Raw genomic sequence first — 18,479 nt, 5'->3', positions numbered from 1 at the left:
ACAAAATCACCTAGCATTAATGTTCATTAAACAAACCCTAAAAGAAAAAAAAAAAAGAGAAAATATGATATTACAATGTAATGACAGTGAAAAATCGGTAAAAATTTAGACATCCCCAATCGAAGTCTTGTAGCCTGTAAGAAATACTTCGCAGCGCAGAGTTATATACGTATTACAAATGTATTTATTTATTTCATCATAATAAAAAAATGATTCAAATAGAAAACAAATGTGAGAGATGATTTTAGGAAGTATCTACAAGAGAATTTAAAAAATATTTTGCCTCAAGGACTAAGACTTAAAAAAGATTAAAAAAAATAAAAAAAAACACCCAGGGTATTGTAGACTTCATCAACCTCTTCCTTTTCAAAGAAATGTAAAAAATGAATGTCATTTGAAAACATTGAATTTATAACCCATAGCAGTATAATCTATCATAAAACAGAATGTTATTGCATTTTCCAGTATAATTATTAACCTGAATCCAGAAATATATTGAGATATCTGAACAAAGTGGAGTCACTAACTGTTCCTGTCAGTGCAACATCTTTAAAAAATTACACCTCCTAATCAGAAAATGGTTGTGGCTTGTCTACAATGTCACTTTGAATGTGATTGAAAGATATAGAGCCTTTCACCTTTTACTGATACAAAGATATTTATTTATTTATATTCATATCTTGCTCTTTTTCTTTTTTTTTTTTTTTTTTTGAATATTGATAAGAGGAGGGGCATAGACTTAAAATCAAACAAAGGAGGTCAGTCTCAAAGAATATGGAAAAATAACGTGGAAAATGTAACTAGAGTTTGCCATTTCTAAATGTGTAGCTTAGAGTAAGAAAGCTTTTTAACACATTTGTTACTGAAATAAATATCAAGTATTCCTACTCCCCCAGGAGCTGGGCTCAATGATCATTGTGAGTCCCTTCTAACTCAGAATATTCTATGATTCTATTATTTTTAAAGAATGCTTATTGCAAGCCAGAGACTATGTTATTTTTCAAACCCTCATGAGCAATTAACACTTTGTTGACATCCATTTATGAAATCTTTTAAAAGTATTTGAGATGAAAATGTTAGTTACACCAGAAAATAGTCTGAAGTGTCAGGAAATAGTGCAGATTCTAGAGTACAAATCTGTCTAACTGGTTGAACCATCCTTGATACACATCAGAGAACTGTAGAAAATCCTAAAATTATCTTCCATTTCTCTAACTTGAAAGCTTCCATGTGTATTAGCACAGCATGATATAATTCACACTGAAAATGAAATATTTGTTTCAAATTCCTGATTAACAGAAATCTGTTTTGATAGCTTCACTGGATATGGCAGAGTACCCTTCAAATTCTGTGAATTTGGGGGGGAAGAGAGAAAATCAGGTACAATGCACAAAATATATACTTGCACAAATATTCATCTCCATCTTGATTGTTTTGGTCACATAATTCTTCATCAGCAACGAGGACAGTTGTTCCATAGCCTCTCAAATTTAAGAGTCAATTATTGCTACAATACAGCAATGCAAAAGGTCTTTATCATATACCTGTCCAGATGCTAAATGAATCTTCCCTCTCAAAAGTCTCCCTGGCATTGCAGCATTCTTTTAAGTCTCTTTGGGCCATCATAGATCACTTGCAAACCACAGTGACTTCCAAGGACCCTGTTAACAGAGGAAGTATACAGGTACCTTTTACTTGGACACCTCCAGTTTATCAGCATCATTGATTCCTTGTGGTTCTCCCCCAATGAACACAATAGTCTAGTTATAATCACAGAAAGGCTATGGGAATGTGAATTATTGCTTTTCTCTCCTCATGAGGAATGCACTCCAAAATAGCTGTGGCATTTTCCCCTAATAGCCTCACATTTCACTTATATTTAATTTGTTACCCGCTGTCTCTCGGATTCTTTTCTGCATTGCTGCTCTCTGTCCTGCTCTCCTGTATTTTATTTCTGCTTGTTATTCTTCTTTCCTGCCCCTTGAGAGAAATGCCTTGCATTTATCCACTTTCAACCACAAATTCCTGGATTTAATCCAATGTTCTGAACTCTCCAGATCTTTCTAAGCTCCCTCCCTTTTCCTACCCTGTGCCAGCAATATGCCTCATATGTTAGCTTCTCTAGTACAAAATCCGTGGGTTTTGTTGTTGGATTGTTGGCGGTTAGTTTTGTTAGCTTATTTGTGTTTTTTGTTTGTTTGTTTTTTGTTTTGTTTTGGTTTTGGTTTTGGTGGTGGTAGAGGTGGTGGGTTTTGTTTGTTTGTTTAGTAAGTTCAGTTTCTCAACCATTAATTTAACTGATCGGAAAGGAGGGCAGAGTAGAAAATGAATGCATGCCCAGTGGCAGGCATCTTACTGAAAATCAGATAAACTTCCTATTGATTTTGCTTTTCTTCTGGAAGTCTTTGCTCTCTTGCTACCAAGGGCAGCAGCAAACAGGACCAGAGGTAGTGACTCCTCAGCAGGATTTCTGAGGGCAGCAGGGCCACAAGAAACGCAAAGCTTTTCCCAACTATTTGCATTCTCTAGCAGCCTTACTCCGGGAGAGCAAAACTCAAAAAAGAAAAAAAAAGTTTTGATGGATACTCATGATCCTATGTTCCCTCTTATATTGCTTAAAAATAATGTATTGTTCCTTTTTTGCTTATGTGACTTTTTAGGAACTGCTGGGACAGAGCTACTTACACTGATAAACACAACAGGTGAGAGAAGACAGAAATTAACATGTTCAATTATTCATTGTTCTCAATGATAAGTGATGTCAGTAAGAGCCTTTCCATACAGTTATTAAGTGTCAGCCTCACTTTCAAATGTGACATACTCAGAGAAACCATAAGCTAGGAACAACGATGATATCAGTAACGTTTATAAACAATATGAAAATAAAATAGCATAAAATTTTAAATTTGTTTTACTAGTACCACTGAAACATTTCAATAACAGTTATAGTAGAAATTGTCTTCACTGTGCACAAAAGTTTCTTTCTTCATCACCTCACTCATATAAATGACTTTATATATAATTGTACATATTCATATGTAAATATCAATGTGTGTTATATTCACTTATACGTGCTATATTTACTTCTGTAGTAAGTGGAATTGCCTTTCTCAGAATAATTATTTTCTATTTTATAGATACAGAAAATAAGACTGTGGGCAAATTCATCTCTTTTGGAAGAGTCATCTTCTTTCTGAAAAAGTCTGCTTAAGTTTTTTGTTTGTTTCAGAACTGTTTTTCTCCCCACTTATTTCCCATTTCTGAAGCAAATTCCAGTTTGTTTTTTTTTTCAGTCTGAATTTTCATTGTCTTTATGCAGATATTTCATCTATCCCTGTAAATGGATCTTAGATATAAAATCCCTCACATATTTTTATAAAGAGAGCAACAGTGGGAGTTTTCATTAATAAACTACAAAGAAATTAAAAAATCCCATACTAGTGAAAGCACTTTCTATTCATACTGAAAAACTTTGCAAGTGTACACCTCCTGAGCACACATGCATAGGAACCAAAGAATGACTATACAGGAAAGGAGAGGAAGTCTCCTTCTTTGCTTTTGGAATCTGAGTGAATCACTCAACTTTTCTGTCAGCCTAAAATAAGAATCAATAGAGTGTTAACTCCCTATTTTATAGGGTCTGTAAAATGCTTTGATATACCAATATATACTTATCTACAATCTACAATTCCCAATAGTTAAGCAACTCCCTGTAAAGAATAAAGTCACAGAACAGATATTTACCCCCTTACATAGTTAAAACTCTGCTATTTGTAGAAACTTGTGATGGTGATGCTCTTCAGTCAAGGTGCAGGTTTGCAGGACAGGTGCAAACAAACAATTAAACATGATTATTATTAATATGATGCCGAGTGGAGCTCCTCAAAGAACAAAGAGACTTTTGTTAAACAATAAAACCCATAAGCACTTAAAGCCTACATTTTGGTATAAACTTAAACAGAAGGTATGTATATCTTGCCCTAAATTTTCCACTGAAGACAGAAGTGAAGACTACCTTAATAAAAAGGAGAAGTTACCCCCCATCTGAGGTTGCAGGGGTTTGTATTTGTTCCTCTGGATTGTTTGTTTCTAAAGATTCCTCCTAGAAAGGAAAAAAATGATAAGAAAAATGTCTCCTCAGACTGATTAATAATGTTGTTAAGCTCATCTGGCAACATTTTCTTCTTTGTAAAAGACAGCTGCCCTTTGCAAAGAAATATTCCCTTCTTTTTTTCTTTTCTTTCTGCCTTTTTTTTTTTTTTTTCTTTTTCTTTTTGCGAGCTACTGTCTATGGGAAGAGAGTACTTTGTCTTAATGGCATGATTGTCTGTAATGGAAAGACCTGGAAAGAGAGAACTGAAGATGGAGATGAGGCAGAAAAAAAAGTTTTACCACTTTTGAAGGGCCTGAGAAATGCTCCCTGCCATGACAGCAGTAGATTATAAAGGGATTGCTAAAGAAGTTTTCTTGCTGCTGCACATCTTTGTAAAAACGTCAGTCCTAGCACAGTGATTATTTCTCAGTTTTAGGGCTCTGAGCTGCTTATCCTGTTTGTATGAATAAACCCTCCACCTTCAACCAAGTCTGCAACCAAACTGCTCCTTCCCTAAGCGAAATTAAAAATTCACTACAGAAAAGTCTAGGATGACCAGCAGGACTGTCTTAAACAGATTTTGATCAGGCAGAAGCCTCACAAATAGAATATGAGAAATGTGCTACTTGGAGTAGTTAAAACCCAGGCAGAGAGCTTTGAACAAGTTGATTCAAGATCCAAGAAATATTTTACAGAGTAAAAGGTGAAAGAGATTGTGTTAATACTTCTGTGTGGGCCATTAAAATGCACCAGCACACACAGTGCAGTGTAGGCTGCTGGCACACTGCTGCAGGACCACCTTCGATTTCTGCTGGCAATGAACTTTGGGGATGCTTTTCAGTGTGAACTCATTAAAACTGTTAGAGCTGGCACTCATTTGAAGCTAATTTCTAAGAGGTACATTGATGCACATGTGGCCTGTGACTTATTTGAATCTGTCAGGTTCTTAACTATCATTGACGCTGCTGAAGCTTCCTTTCAGGAAGTGATAGATTTAGCAGGCAGCTAAGAAAAAGAGAACAGCTCCTGTTTCCTCCCCTCATTCACCCTTGCACATCATGCTGTTTGTGCTGCAGTATATGAAGAGGAGATTAAAATACCTCTTATTAATCTCACACCTTTCACAATTGATTTCATGTTTTACAAGCTAGGGTAGTGATAGCTGATAACATGCTAGGGAACATGGAAGCTGACTTTTCCATTGCATTTAGCACAATATTCTTTCAATAACAATCAACAGCAGGCTACAGAATAGTGTAAGCTATCAATATTTTCCTTATTATAGGTTAATAATTACTGTCACTGTTCAGGAGATACCACGTGCTGTTCAGAGTGATCTCCCCAGCAAGTATAGCTGGCACACAGGCCCAGGGACTGGAGTACTCTCCCACTTTCCTCCAAAACAGCCCCATTTTGCCAGTCATGTGGCAGAGGAGCTATAAAGGAGTTGCCTTTCACACTAGAAGCATACTTCAGTCACAGCTGGGCAGCCCAGAGAAGCAGTGAGTAGCAGATACCTGCCATGGGTGCACCCAGTAGAAAAGTGGCCCTTCCAGGGCAGCAGCCCAGAGGAGCTGCTTGTAGGTTTCTGGATAGAAGTTGTAATGGGTGGAGCATGAGGGGTGCAAAGGAGTTACCCAACTGAAAGACAGTGTCGAGCTATCCACTTCTTTAGAGTGGCGGTGCCTACGGAGAGATGCACCATGACGAAACCCAGAACCAGTAAACAGTAACACTGTGACTAGGTAATGAAAACATTAATGATGTGCTCTTGAGGGCTGATCTCAAGATGAAGCAAAAATATTACCTTTTCAGGTAGCAAGAGAAACAGTTAAAAAACTACAATTGCAAGTAGAAGGGAAATAATAGAACAGAGACTACACAAACATAAACCATCCTTTTTCTTGTATGTTCAGCAACTTCTTCCTCCTTTTCAATGCCTTGACAAGATCTACACCTCTGCTTTAGAGCTGAGAGCTTGAAATTGCCATCTAAACTGTTTCCAGCCAAACCTGCAAATGCTGTAGGACATGACAGGAAATGATGCATTGACTTTATCTAATGCATTGGTATTTATGGTCTGGTCTTTTGGAGTAGACATGATTTCAGCGTCTTTTTAAAAAGCAAGAGCTGTAGGAGTTGCTAATCTTGCTACTGAACAATATGAAGTGGCTAACACTGCAGGCATTCCAGAAGAATCAGCATTTTTTCCTTCTTTAGTGAAGATTTGAAAAATAAACAAAGAAAAAAAAGAAAAGAAAAGAAAGGAAAGAGAGAAACTTTACAATACAACTGACAGCTGTCCCAGCTCTGCAGATTTCTTACAGTACAGTACCTATGCCGAGCCATGAATACTCAAAATGCATTATGGATTTAATTTTGGCCTCTTTTTATGTAAAAGAGTACTCTAAGTTAAGAGTTCTGGTATTGAGCTGCACTCCTGTTTGTACTGTACCTGCAGGTCCCACATAAGATCTATCACGTTAGGCATTGTGATACCTAAATATGGGATATGACTTAGACTGCCCTTGTTTACCTACAGTCTAAACTGCCCTCGTGAATTATTGTAGGAGATTCTGAACTCAGATTTCCATGATCCAGTCACGGACTAAACTCTTTTTCTGAGCCTAAAGTATGGTTTTCCTCTAACGTAAGCCATTAGCTTGAATGTAATGTTTCAACAAGATTAGTCTCTTTACCTTACTCTGATGCTTTTTTTTTTTTTTTTTTAAGAACATGTCAGAGAATAGTGATGAAAGTGATGAAAGTGATGTACAATTACTGTTTGGTGAGGTGAGTATGCAGTGTTTTTTTCAAAGAAATAATCAAAAGCACTCCTTCTTTCTCTACTACTGATTATGGCCAGATTTCAAGAAAGTAATGAAGCCTATCATAAGCAGTAATTTGTGCAGAGGACTGAAAGTTAAAAAACACAGTTTAGGACCTTTCTGAAAGTCCATTTCAGTTAGATTTTTCAGCTATAAGGACAAGGAAGCAGTAGTCTCTACATGCCCAAGCACTCTGTTGTATTGCCATTTCTTTTTCACAAAGACTGTGATCTGTACCTGTGATTACACCTGTCCTACAGATGTCAGCAGGCATCTGTAGGGTACATGAAGTATACGCAAAAAAAAAATAAATATGTTTGGAATATCATTCTATCCATCATTGCTGCACATTTTGTATTTTTATATTTAAATCCCTGAATGAGGATGGAGATTTGATAGTTATAATTTACTGAAATTAAAAGTCCTCATGCTTCTATCCTAATATCAGAGTAGTCTGTGATACAGTAACATACTTTGCCTTCAAAATTTTACCATAGAATCATAGGCTGGTTTGAATTATGCTCTGTAATCTCACAAATGCAGCCAAGTATTCCATGACCAGCACTGGCACCTTTCCATTCATCGCTGTTTCTCTAGAGATCTTAAGCTGTTTTGAAAGATGCATGTCAGTGTGCTACTAAGTGGTTTTAGCACTTACTCCGGAACCATTATTACAACTGGAAACAAGAAGGAGAGGGAAGAAGACTTGCTCACAGACATATCTACACAGAGCGATTTGTCATTGGGTTTTTCATTGCAGCATACTGACATTATACCACAAATCACAAACTTAATAGAATGGATGTGTCAATATTCTGGATATAAAGTTTAGCACAAGGGAAATTAATATTATCATCAACATTGGATTAGTAGCTCCATATAGTGATATAGTATGATGAAAGTATTCAGTCAACAGAATAAATAAGCACAAGGAAAAATAAAACTGAATATCAACGGCTTTGTATTCTAAGTAGAGCCTTCAAGAGCATTTGCGCTTCTGTTAGAAGTAATCTGACAGAACCTAAACCAGATTTAGGATAAAATGAGAGGCAAATAGATTTAGAAGATAATTAGAAACTGCTTACCAAGAGAATGAGGTCTCCATATAGAATCATAGCATAATTCAAGTGGGGATGGACTTCTGGGGGTCATCGGATCTGCTCCATTCTCTCACTCAAACCAAGGCTAATGCCAAAGTTAAATCAGGTTACTCCTGGTCACATCCAGTAGCATTTTGAATATCTGCAAGGAAAGATATTTGTCAGACTTTGCAGGAGCCTGTTCCATCACTAACACCACCACCATAATGTAGATTTAGTTGCTTGTTCATCCCATTGAATTGTTGGGTTCAGAATGGAAAGCTGCATTCAGGGGCTGCTGTAAACTTGAAGCTATTAATGAACAGACATTTCTCAAAATTCCAGTGTCAGAGTGAACATCTTAAGACTAAGAAATGCAACAGCTGGGCAGACAATCCTTTATTTTCACATTTAGCAGGAAAATAAAGCAAACTCTAGTCTTCAAACATTCAAAGAAAAACATAAACAAACAAACATAAAAGGCTTGCTTAGTTGAATATTATTTTCCTGAAAACATGCTCCAGAATTGCAAAAACACTTATTAAAAAAAATGTTATGCCATGGAAAAAAAAAAAAAAAAAAAAAAAAAAAAAAAAAAAAAACGTTCAATAGAAAATCATTTAAATAGATAAGGTTATGCAAAAGAAGCAGTAAAATGTTTTCAAAAAATAAACTCCCTTTTACTGGTTAAATTTTTAAAGCTTAGATGGTACAAATAACTGATTTTCAGTAACAGCATATATCTTTCCTGTGTCTGATTAGCTGTTACTGTTATTTATAGCTCTGTGCATGTGATAGAAACATAGAGAAGACAACATGAATCTTTCTGCCTCTGTTGACAGGCCTGCTAATCCATTACTTAGTCTCCTCCATTCTTGTTTCACTTACCTGTAAACCAATAGTGTCAGTGCTGAATTATTTTTGATATTGAAATTATTGATGAATTGCAAAGGTTAAAATTAAAGTGTGATTTATGTTGTGATCAGCAGCATGGTGTTAGAGCACCAAGTGATCTGTGCAAAATTATAACCATAAATACACTTGAGTCTTTGTTTTAGAACCTCTGCCAAACAGTTCTACATCTTTTTGTTTGTTTGTTTGTTTCATTCTGTCTGTTTTTCCTGTCTCTGATTCTTCAGTAAAAGAAATGCAAATAATTTGCTGATAAAGATCATAACCTCCCCAGTTTTGATGATTTTCTGAGCAAAAATATGTTACTCTATTTCACTGGAGGCTTCTGAAATGCTGCTTCAACCACTGGAGGAAACCTTTACTGGAGGTGTAGCATACATTAAGTTTCTCATTTGACAGAGGCTACAGTTTATAAAATTCCTGCTATAATTCACTACAGCTCAGTAACACTGGACATCTCTACTAGTGTGGAAAACTACTTAGCAACTAAAAGAATTATTTACCTGAACTGGAATAAAAATTGTCCCTATCTACAAGTCTTTGCTTGGCTCATGTAGGTATCAGGCTTTCAGATGATATGTACAACAACAGAGAATGGCCCATTTGCCATATACAAGATAATTACTTTGTAAAAAAGCATTCCTAAATAGTGGTTTTTTGTTTATTTGTTTTCCTGAGGAACAGAAAAGTTACAAATCCTGATTATCCTATCAATATTTCCCCTTTTTTGTGTCTTTATGTGCTTCAGGTTTGGAACCAATAAATCCAAAAATAAAACAGGATAATCCTGCAGACCTGAACCTTCAGCCTCAAGGAATAACAGTCAGAAAAAAAAAAAAAAAAATCTCCTGTCTCAGCACGTCTCTCACTCATATTGCATAACAGAGGTGAAATTCAAATGCACTTTTCTGACTGCACCTAAGCATGTATGTGTGGCCAATTCCTCTGTGATGCAGAGCTGTGTGGCCTCAGTGTGCAGACTACAACTGTTGACAAAAGGGTTGGAGAAAAGCAAACCAGCAGTTTCTAGTCCTTTCCTTCCCAAACTGGTGCTAGTTAAAATTTGAACAGATAGCACAGGATAAAACATTGTGAGGAAAAAAATGCAAAACTAGTATTTCACATACCCTGGAAGACAAAGGTGTAGCAAAATGTTTCATTAGGAGGTCTTTGCAGAATTAGAATGACCTTAAGTTCCAGACTGTATAATTCCTGAATCTGCTATTAAAGAACACTTTTAATAGCCTAATCCCCATGATGCTGAAAGTCAGGATTTCCTGTAGTGAAAAGCACAGCAAGCAACCGGCATAGCACCAAGCATGACTCCGAGGAGCTAGGAGAGTGGAATTTCTAAAGCCCTGGCTAAAATCTTAAAGAAATCTGTCTTCTGATATTTGCATTCTTTCATCTTGCTGAAATATATATTTGACTTTCCCAGAGTAATTTAATGAAGAAACAACCTCTACTGGAGAGTTACCCAAAGGGTAACATTTGTTAGCATGGTACTGTTTTAATTGGTTACACAAAGATTTTGTACAACAGCTCCTGTAGAAAAGGTAGAAATTATGACAAACAAATAAATTCAAACTAAACAAGCATTTGTTTCTCTGCTTGCACTTTCTAGTCACAGAGCAGTACCTCACTTTGGTAAGCCTTCTTGCTGGATAGAGTTCAAGAACATTTGACAAAGGATGGTGGCATGTCTATTTTCACATGCATTGAATGCCTCAACTGATTTCAGAAGAATGCTTGTGGAATAACCCATTGGTTATGGAAAGTTGCCCAAGCAGAGGATTTTCACATCTCTTCTCTGAGGAGTGCCAGTGTTTCCCAAGACAGCATTCTGAGTTGTCAGTGAACATCTCTGAGACTCCCACTTACATTAATGAAACTGCACAGCATGAGCAAAAAGCCTTTTTAGTCCTATTCAACATTTCTTCCAAGACACTGAACATATTGTGTTCACTTTGGAGCAGTGTTTAATTCTGGGGATTCATTAGAGACATGATTAATAATTATTATCCTGTCCATATTAAAGAGAATATTTTAGGTAAAGAGAAAGATTATAAGCACTTCTCAAAGTTGCATCCAAATGAATTTAGTTTGATTTAGCAATTGATTTCATTTCAATCCACTGGAAATTTAGCAAGCTGCCATTTGGTTGTCATTTATGTTTTACTTTGTTTTGTTTGTATTTATTATTACAGGAGCTGTGAAAACAATAGCTGAAAAGTATGTTAAAAGCAGTGCTTTGCAAATATTCATTTTCAGTTGTAAATCGTTCTCACTCTAATAGAGGTAACTTCTGCTCTCTTTTGCTATGAAATAAGGATGCTGATCATCAGAATGAGGCATCGTTACATTAACAAATTTATATTTCTCTTCTGGATGGTGATGATTTGTGAGAAGGATGCCCAATAAGTTACACAGAGGATAAGAGACCTCTCTTCCCAGCCTAGGGCCAGGTTGTGCCCAATTTAACATTTTCTCTATTTCTATTATTACAGAGATTTCCCAGGGAAAAGAAGTGCATACACCGACTGTTATCTGCTCAGTTACACGTATATCTGAGATCAGACACAATGGAGCTATCTCTGGTGGTATGATTTCTCTACCAGAAGAAACGGAAATTTGAATTACACAAGCATCCATGGTTTAAATGTAATATTATTTATAGGAACTTCCTAATATGTAGGACCAGTAAAATAACAAAATTTAAAAAGTGAACAATGGTGTGTTTTTTTTTCTAAGTTGCTTCTTCAACTGCATTGATCAGCAATTCATCATTTTGTTTAAAATTCAATATTAACAAAATTGTAATTTATCAGCCTTATTCTTAAATCAATTCCATAATCATAGCCATGCCCTATTATGAAGTAATGGCAATGTTAATTTTATTCTGCCAAATGTAAATTGACTGATTTATCACATCATTCTACAGATCCTTCAGGTTGTTTCTAACAATAAAAGGAAGAAAAAAAGAAAGCCCACTGTAATGACTACAGTTTTTGTTTTAAATATCACTAAGAACAGGCAATCAAGATATATATATCCATAACATAAAAAATAATGTAAATCCCTCTGGTCTCTCTGACTTCAGCCTGTCTCATGGCTTCTGACATGGATTTTTTTTTTTTTTTTTTAATGTCAAGTGAGAATCTAGCCTTCAATTTCTGTTTCATTTCAGGTAATGGTTTCGTAATTATGATGCAGAAAACTTAATAAAATAATTGAATAATTATAATGAGTAACAGATGACAGATTCTGTTCCTGACTCAAGATTAATTTGACATCTTGGCAGCGTGGTCTCTCTCTATATACCTCTCTTTCTTTATGAAAAAAGGATGCCATATGAAGACATTTTGGGAATTCTTTGAGATTTAACCAAAAAAGCTTGTAAAGCAGCCCCAGATTTCCAAGTGAAGCTTGGGTATTCAGGGATATTGTCATCATCATCCTCTTATTGAAATTTCTGTAGACAAAATGTCATTCTTAGCAGTTCCCAGTAACCTGATGGCACAGGATTAACCAATTGGAACTAAGTTAGCAAACCTACTTGGTTAGCAAACCTGATAAGTTAGCATGAACAAAACAGAGTTTGGTTGAATCAGAGGTGTCTGCCAAAATGAGAGAAGAAAAAAGAAAGCAAAGCACAATTACCAAAGCAGCCAGTCATATAACTGATTTAAATGGTTTACAGCCAGCTGGAAGTGTGGCATAGATAAGGCTTTGCCATGCTGAACCAGTTTGCACTCAGTTGTTCCTAAAACCTGCCAGTTATAAATCCTTTACGCAACACAGATCCCCAGCACTTGAAATATCAGGAAAATTCCTTTGGCTATGAGCAGCAAGCTGTTCCAGTCATTGTCACCAACCACCTGTCACAGACGTGATTCCACCCGCAAAGTGGTATACAGCATTGGCATTTAGAAAAACACACTTTGCCTCAATTAAGTTCTAGAAATAAACCATGTTTTTTCCTGTTTACAAAACACTTCTCCTGCCCCAAATTTCAGCAATTGTTAATTGCTGTTGTGAATAATCTTTTACAGGCCATTCTCATATTCTCTAAATCTGTCTCTTACCCCTACTGATTGCATATCTAATTTATTGTGAACAGAAGAAGCTAATAATATTACATCTGCTAAAGTAGCTGAGATGCATGAAAAAAAAGACCAGCCACTAATGTTTTGTATTATGTAGCTTTTTAAGGTTTTGACTGTTGGCGTTATGCAAAGTACAATCATTATAGCCATTGCTTTGGTAGCTGCTAAATTTTCACAAGGACATGCTACTTGGCCTGGAGCACCTCTAAATAATGATAAAAAAAATCAAAATAAAAGTATTTGGCATATAATTACATAAGATGCACTGTAAGCTAGCCGCAAGTGATAACATATATTAAACTTAAACAAGACCCTAGATTCTTGGCAGAAGCCTCAGGGATTCATGTGATGTAAAAAACAAGCACAAGGACAATTATAAAAATGCTGCAAGAACTACTTATTTGGTTATAATGTTGGCTGTGTGTAACTGTAAAATGTACTTCGTAGTAAATTGCTTTTGCACACCACTGCCTCAGTGATTATATGTTCTACACTTCATGTTGTTTCTTTTTTTTTTTTTCCCCCCATTATAGCTTTCTGACAGGAGGCATACCCAGTCTACTGAAAATACCTAATCCACGATCCAAAATGTAGGACAACTTTAGAACAGCTTGGGAAAACCTGACATCTTTGAACCACAACTAAACTCACAGGACTGTGAACACTGAGTAGTTATTTTTAGAAAACTTTTTGCAATGAATGTGTTCGGCAATTTTGCAAGACCTTTGTTTTAACACTGAAGCATTCTTTGCTCTGGACTCTGAAAATAAAGAGACACAGTAAAGAAATATATGTTTAAAATGTGCAAGTAGGGACAGCAAAAAGGAACAAATTGAAAGTATCATTAAAAAAAAAAAAAATCCAAACAAAATTACTAATAAAATGAAAGAAAAACAGAAATAGAACTGGATGGTTGCGTTCTTTTTCAGAACATAGTCCCCCAATTTCTCTGATATCTTTCCAAAAACTGCTTTCTAGAAAATTTATTAAAAATAAATAAATTATTTAAAAAAAAAAAAAAAAATGAGCACTCTATTGATTTTCCTAGAGCTTCTGTGCATTAGGACAAAAAGAACTGATGTGACTGGTCAATAGGTACTCTGACTGACTGCTCTTCATATCCTAAAGCTCTCCTTGCAGTCTCCTCCCTACATCTTTCCCTCCTCAGGTACCTCAGGTATTTGAGTTCTCTTCAAAAAGGACTGACCTTAACAGAGGCTTTAAGAGATAGGAAACCTTTCCGCTATCTGCATTTGCTCTCCGCTTGTATATCGTTTCTGAGATGGAGAGCCAATTTAGTTTTAAAAGTAGTGAATCCATTATTATATGCCAACAGTATCTGAAACATGGCAGGACACAACCTGGTGAGATTTATGGCAAGCAGATGAGAAATTTTCCTATGAAGCTGACTATTTTATATCTCTAGAAGTTAGAGCTCATCTGCTAATTTACAGTAATTGACTAAATGAATAATTCTGTCTCCATGATGCCCTACAGGTCAAAATTTGCCCTTCAAGGGTAATCTTTTCTTAGGGCAAAGGGGAGCATGGCTGGTGCACACACAGACAGTTCATGCCCTTACTTAATCCTTTTGTGAGTGGTGACTTTCTGAGTGACACTTTAAGTGCACAACAATTCCTCTTATTCTGGCAAATGATGAATTCAAATGATCCGAGGTATTTTATGCAAAAGCTATAATGTTGTCTGCAATTAAAGAGCCCATTTATTTCCATATTCATTTGTTTTGACCTTACTTGAAAATCACTCCATTAAAAAAAAAGAAGGTAAGTGCTGTTTATCATACAGTGCTCTGGGAAGTTAGACAGAAATATGAAGTTGAAGATAACTTTCCTCTTTGGTTTGTTTGCTAATACACATACCAGCAGTCTCAAACTGTGTCATGAGTCACTCAATGGCCTACAGAACATCTACATGATTAATTTACTGCTCACTGCTGGACTGAACTTAAACCTTTTCATAATACCTGGAGTCTTTCCATCAGCTTTGATGGGTATGCACAAGGTCTATACCACTCATTTCCATCTATCCCTTTCTGATTGGGGGGGAAAAAAAAAGAAAAAAAAAGTTACCTTTCTACCAGGACAAGTGATCATGACTAGATAGTAGGTGGAAAGACTTGCTGTTGACCAGCTAATTTGCTTCTGTCAACAAGGGAATTATGCACTTCATTCATAAGAGAGAAGCAGCAATATATTTATTGAAGAAAATAGGGATTTAGCAGGGCTTAATCGTGAATAAGACAGTGACTTAATAAAGCTCTAATAGTAAATGCAACATTAAGCAGATTCATGATGGCAAAGTCACTTGATTATTTGCTGCATGGAGGACAGGGTCAGACTAAAAGCATCAGGGAGACCCTCACACTGAGTGACAAGGTTCAGAACAGAGTTCCTTTTGTCATCTAAACTCCAAGGAGTCTAGAAATGACTGGATCCTATCCCAATCCCAGACTTAACAGTTTGCGCCTAAAGGATTACGTACACAATCAATTCTTTATATCGCTTAGATAAAATTACAATTTCAGCATGCATAGCAAATTACTTGCACAGTTTCAACAAGCTAGCTTTTAGTCACTTACTGTGTATCTGTCACAGGTAGAAGAGTCTCTCGATAATGAGGAGCAACCTTGAGGTGCATCCCTGCTCAAGGAGAAGATCCTAGCATGCAGCCTAGCATATAGCCTCACTATAGTACAAGAGAACTTAATGGGCTCTAGCTGTCCCCTATTTACAGGGTAAGATGATTGACAACTACTTGTATTTGTGTACTGCCTTGTTTGGTTGGTGTGTGCTCTATTAGCCCTTGGATTTATCTCCCCCAAATCCACCTTGAGCCCAATTTGGCTATCACAATCAGATGCTTTCAGCTGTCTGCCAAACAGTCAGCACTGATCGTTATCACCCAAGCAGGGTTATGAGTGAAGGGGAGGATTAGGGGGGAACGGGGGAGTACAACAACACAGCTTCTAACAGCAATCAAGCAAGCAATGACAGTGTGAATAAGATTGATTAACTGAAGAAGTTTGGTAACTGAGGCAAAAAGCATGTCAGGAGAACAGAATTTTGTTGCCAAAAAGATAGCAGTTGAAGTTACTGAAGCTGACATTACTCCTTATGGTGCATTCAGATAGCCTTTTGAAGGGTTAATGTTAGCATTCTGTATTTCTGATATTAAAGTTCTTCCAAAGTCGTAAAGCGTAATGTACCAAAACAGCAGCCCTTAGTAATTCGCAGTGATATTTCTATAGAGGTTGGAGTCCATCACTTACAAGTCTTGGAACAATGCACCCAAGGATCAAAAATTTCAGCTAGGTACTAGCACTGCCTTATCTTAACAGAAAAGAATAATAATAAAAAAGAATAGTGAAACTGAGAGTTTAAAAAAAAAAAAAAAAAAAAAAGAGAGAGAGAGAAAGAGAGAGAAGGGCATCTGAATTGTTTGACAGAACTGTGTGAAGATGTTTTTCTCTGAGATCTCTAAAGATGGTAGCTTTGGAAGAAAATATCCTGAATCAGCCCTGAGAGCAGTGGATATCACCTAGAAAACCCATTACAAAGTTGCAGATCAATATTTTAAACTCAACCTGGCAGAGAGATTAGTGTGTAGCAAAAACGTGCAGTGGCTGGCCACATGTATTAGTGCATTGCTAGCACTCAGATGACACCCCGACAGCATGACATGAGAGGCACAAATCTGAATAGGGTGGTACAGATTGTGTGGGTGCCAACAGGAGTGTTAAAATGACAGTCCCACAGAGATGCACTGGTCTTCAGATATGCATAAGCTGTGTGATCCTAAGGCATTTCCACCAAAGTCTGAGTGATAACTCACGTCAGAATAAGCCCAGAAGATCATTCGGGGGGGGGGGGGGTAGTGGGAACACAAAAACCCACAGTGCTCTACAACCATAAAGTGCATCCTAGAGTTCAACTGCTCTGCAGGCCAGTCTCTGGCACTACTGAATTGAGCATGATGTGAACACAATCTTTCCCTAACATTAAAAGGAGCCCATAGGCAAATACTGCTCTGTGAACCAGCCAGTGAAAATTGGTCTGCAGTGCAAGTGCGTGGGACTGTGGGAAATACAGGCTCTGTTATTATGAGCAACCACAGAGAGGATGTCAGCAGTCCTGTTCAGAATATGTTCTTCTCTTTCTTTTTTTTATTCTACTGGAACTCTCAAATATACAGTGGAATTCAGCTTTTCAGTTGGAAAATACCCTAAATGTCATGTAGGGCACATGTTTTCCTGCTCCAGCAACTATTCACCCCTTTTCTACAATTCCAAATGTTAGCAATAAGGTAGCACATTTATTTCCTACAAAGCACTAGTTACTCATAAAACCACGCTATCACTGCATTAGCTGGGGATGACTGAAGGCATGGCCACTGCATTAATACTTTACCATCGACAAGCTTTGATCCTCAGCAGCTGCAGTTCACCATAGACCTGCCCACCTCTCTGGGCAGATGCCAATTTATTCCAGCTGGATCCATGCCTACTGGCTAAAAACACCTAAGCTCAAGTCTAATGCACTTTCAATGGTTCCCTTGAGAGTGAGTATGCCTACTGACACACACAAGTTTTAAACTAACTCATCTCCTGAGAAAAGAGTAGGCAGAATGCACCATTTTCCCTGTTGGCTTTTTAACCAGATACTTCTCTGGCATCCAAACTGAATTTTCAGTCAGTCAGCTACAGGCTGTCACCATCATATCACTAACTACTTGCATTTTATTTAGACTTGGTTCAATTACACATAGCTGACTTGAAGTCTTGTTTCTGGACTGCAGTACAAGCATGGTGAGATCTACTTACAAACGTTGGAAAATTTGACTGCATATATTCCCCAACTTATCTGAAAAGCCTGGGGGCCTGTGGGGAAAACTCTGTGAAATTTTACAAAATGTTGTAACCTTCCTAGGGCTCTATTGCTGTAATTCACCCTTAGCTATTAACTCACTGGAATTGGAGTATCAAGCAGGCACACTCTATTTATATTTAATCCACAAGCTCCTGAATGTTGATATGTGCCAGCAAATCAAATGTAAATGCAAGGTAATATGTAATCTTTGTAAGTTAAGGAAAATTATCAACTGACATACATTACCATGTGAAATAACTAAATCAAGCACTATTCCTTCCAAATGAACAGAGATAAGTGCACTGCACTGCATTTGAAAGGTCTAGCAGCTCAGCAAAGACTCTGTTAATGAGTCAGAAGGCTTATCCAAGGGGGTATTGAAATAACCCAGCTCAGCAGCCTAGGGTTTCTTTTATTTATTTAATTCATTACTTTGTTTACTAACTCTAAAAGCCACTGCACTGCAAGTTGGCCATGAAGAAATCAAAGACTGATTAACGGAGAAAATGAAGGGAAAACATCTAATCTGATTAATGGGAAGATAAACACGATCCCTCTTTGTTTTAACGAACTGC

The 18,479-nt window shown here is 36.8% G+C and overlaps 1 long non-coding RNA gene across 2 annotated transcripts in view; it reads right to left on the bottom strand.

Annotated features, from left to right (window-relative positions):
- Window positions 1-15,755, bottom strand: part of LOC311441267 — a 58,596-nt gene extending 42,841 nt beyond the window's left edge. Inside the window, exons 1-4 of one of the 2 annotated variants that reach the window (XR_014695864.1) lie at window positions 15,618-15,755; window positions 8,007-8,163; window positions 4,016-4,102; window positions 1,545-1,661 (exon numbers count right to left, since the gene is read on the bottom strand). This is a non-coding gene — a long non-coding RNA (uncharacterized lncRNA). Of the gene's footprint in view, window positions 1-1,544; window positions 1,662-1,891; window positions 1,975-4,015; window positions 4,103-8,006; window positions 8,164-15,617 lie in introns of those variants that run through there. The other variant, XR_014695865.1, reaches the window with a different exon arrangement.
- Between the last annotated feature and the right edge of the window lie 2,724 nt (window positions 15,756-18,479).

This window comes from Aythya ferina (genome assembly GCF_964211825.1).
Source record: "Aythya ferina genome assembly, chromosome: 9".
Taxonomy (NCBI): Eukaryota; Metazoa; Chordata; class Aves; order Anseriformes; family Anatidae; genus Aythya; species Aythya ferina.
The sequence above is the reverse complement of the archived record's forward strand: the minus strand, read 5'-3'. Positions and strand labels throughout refer to the sequence as shown.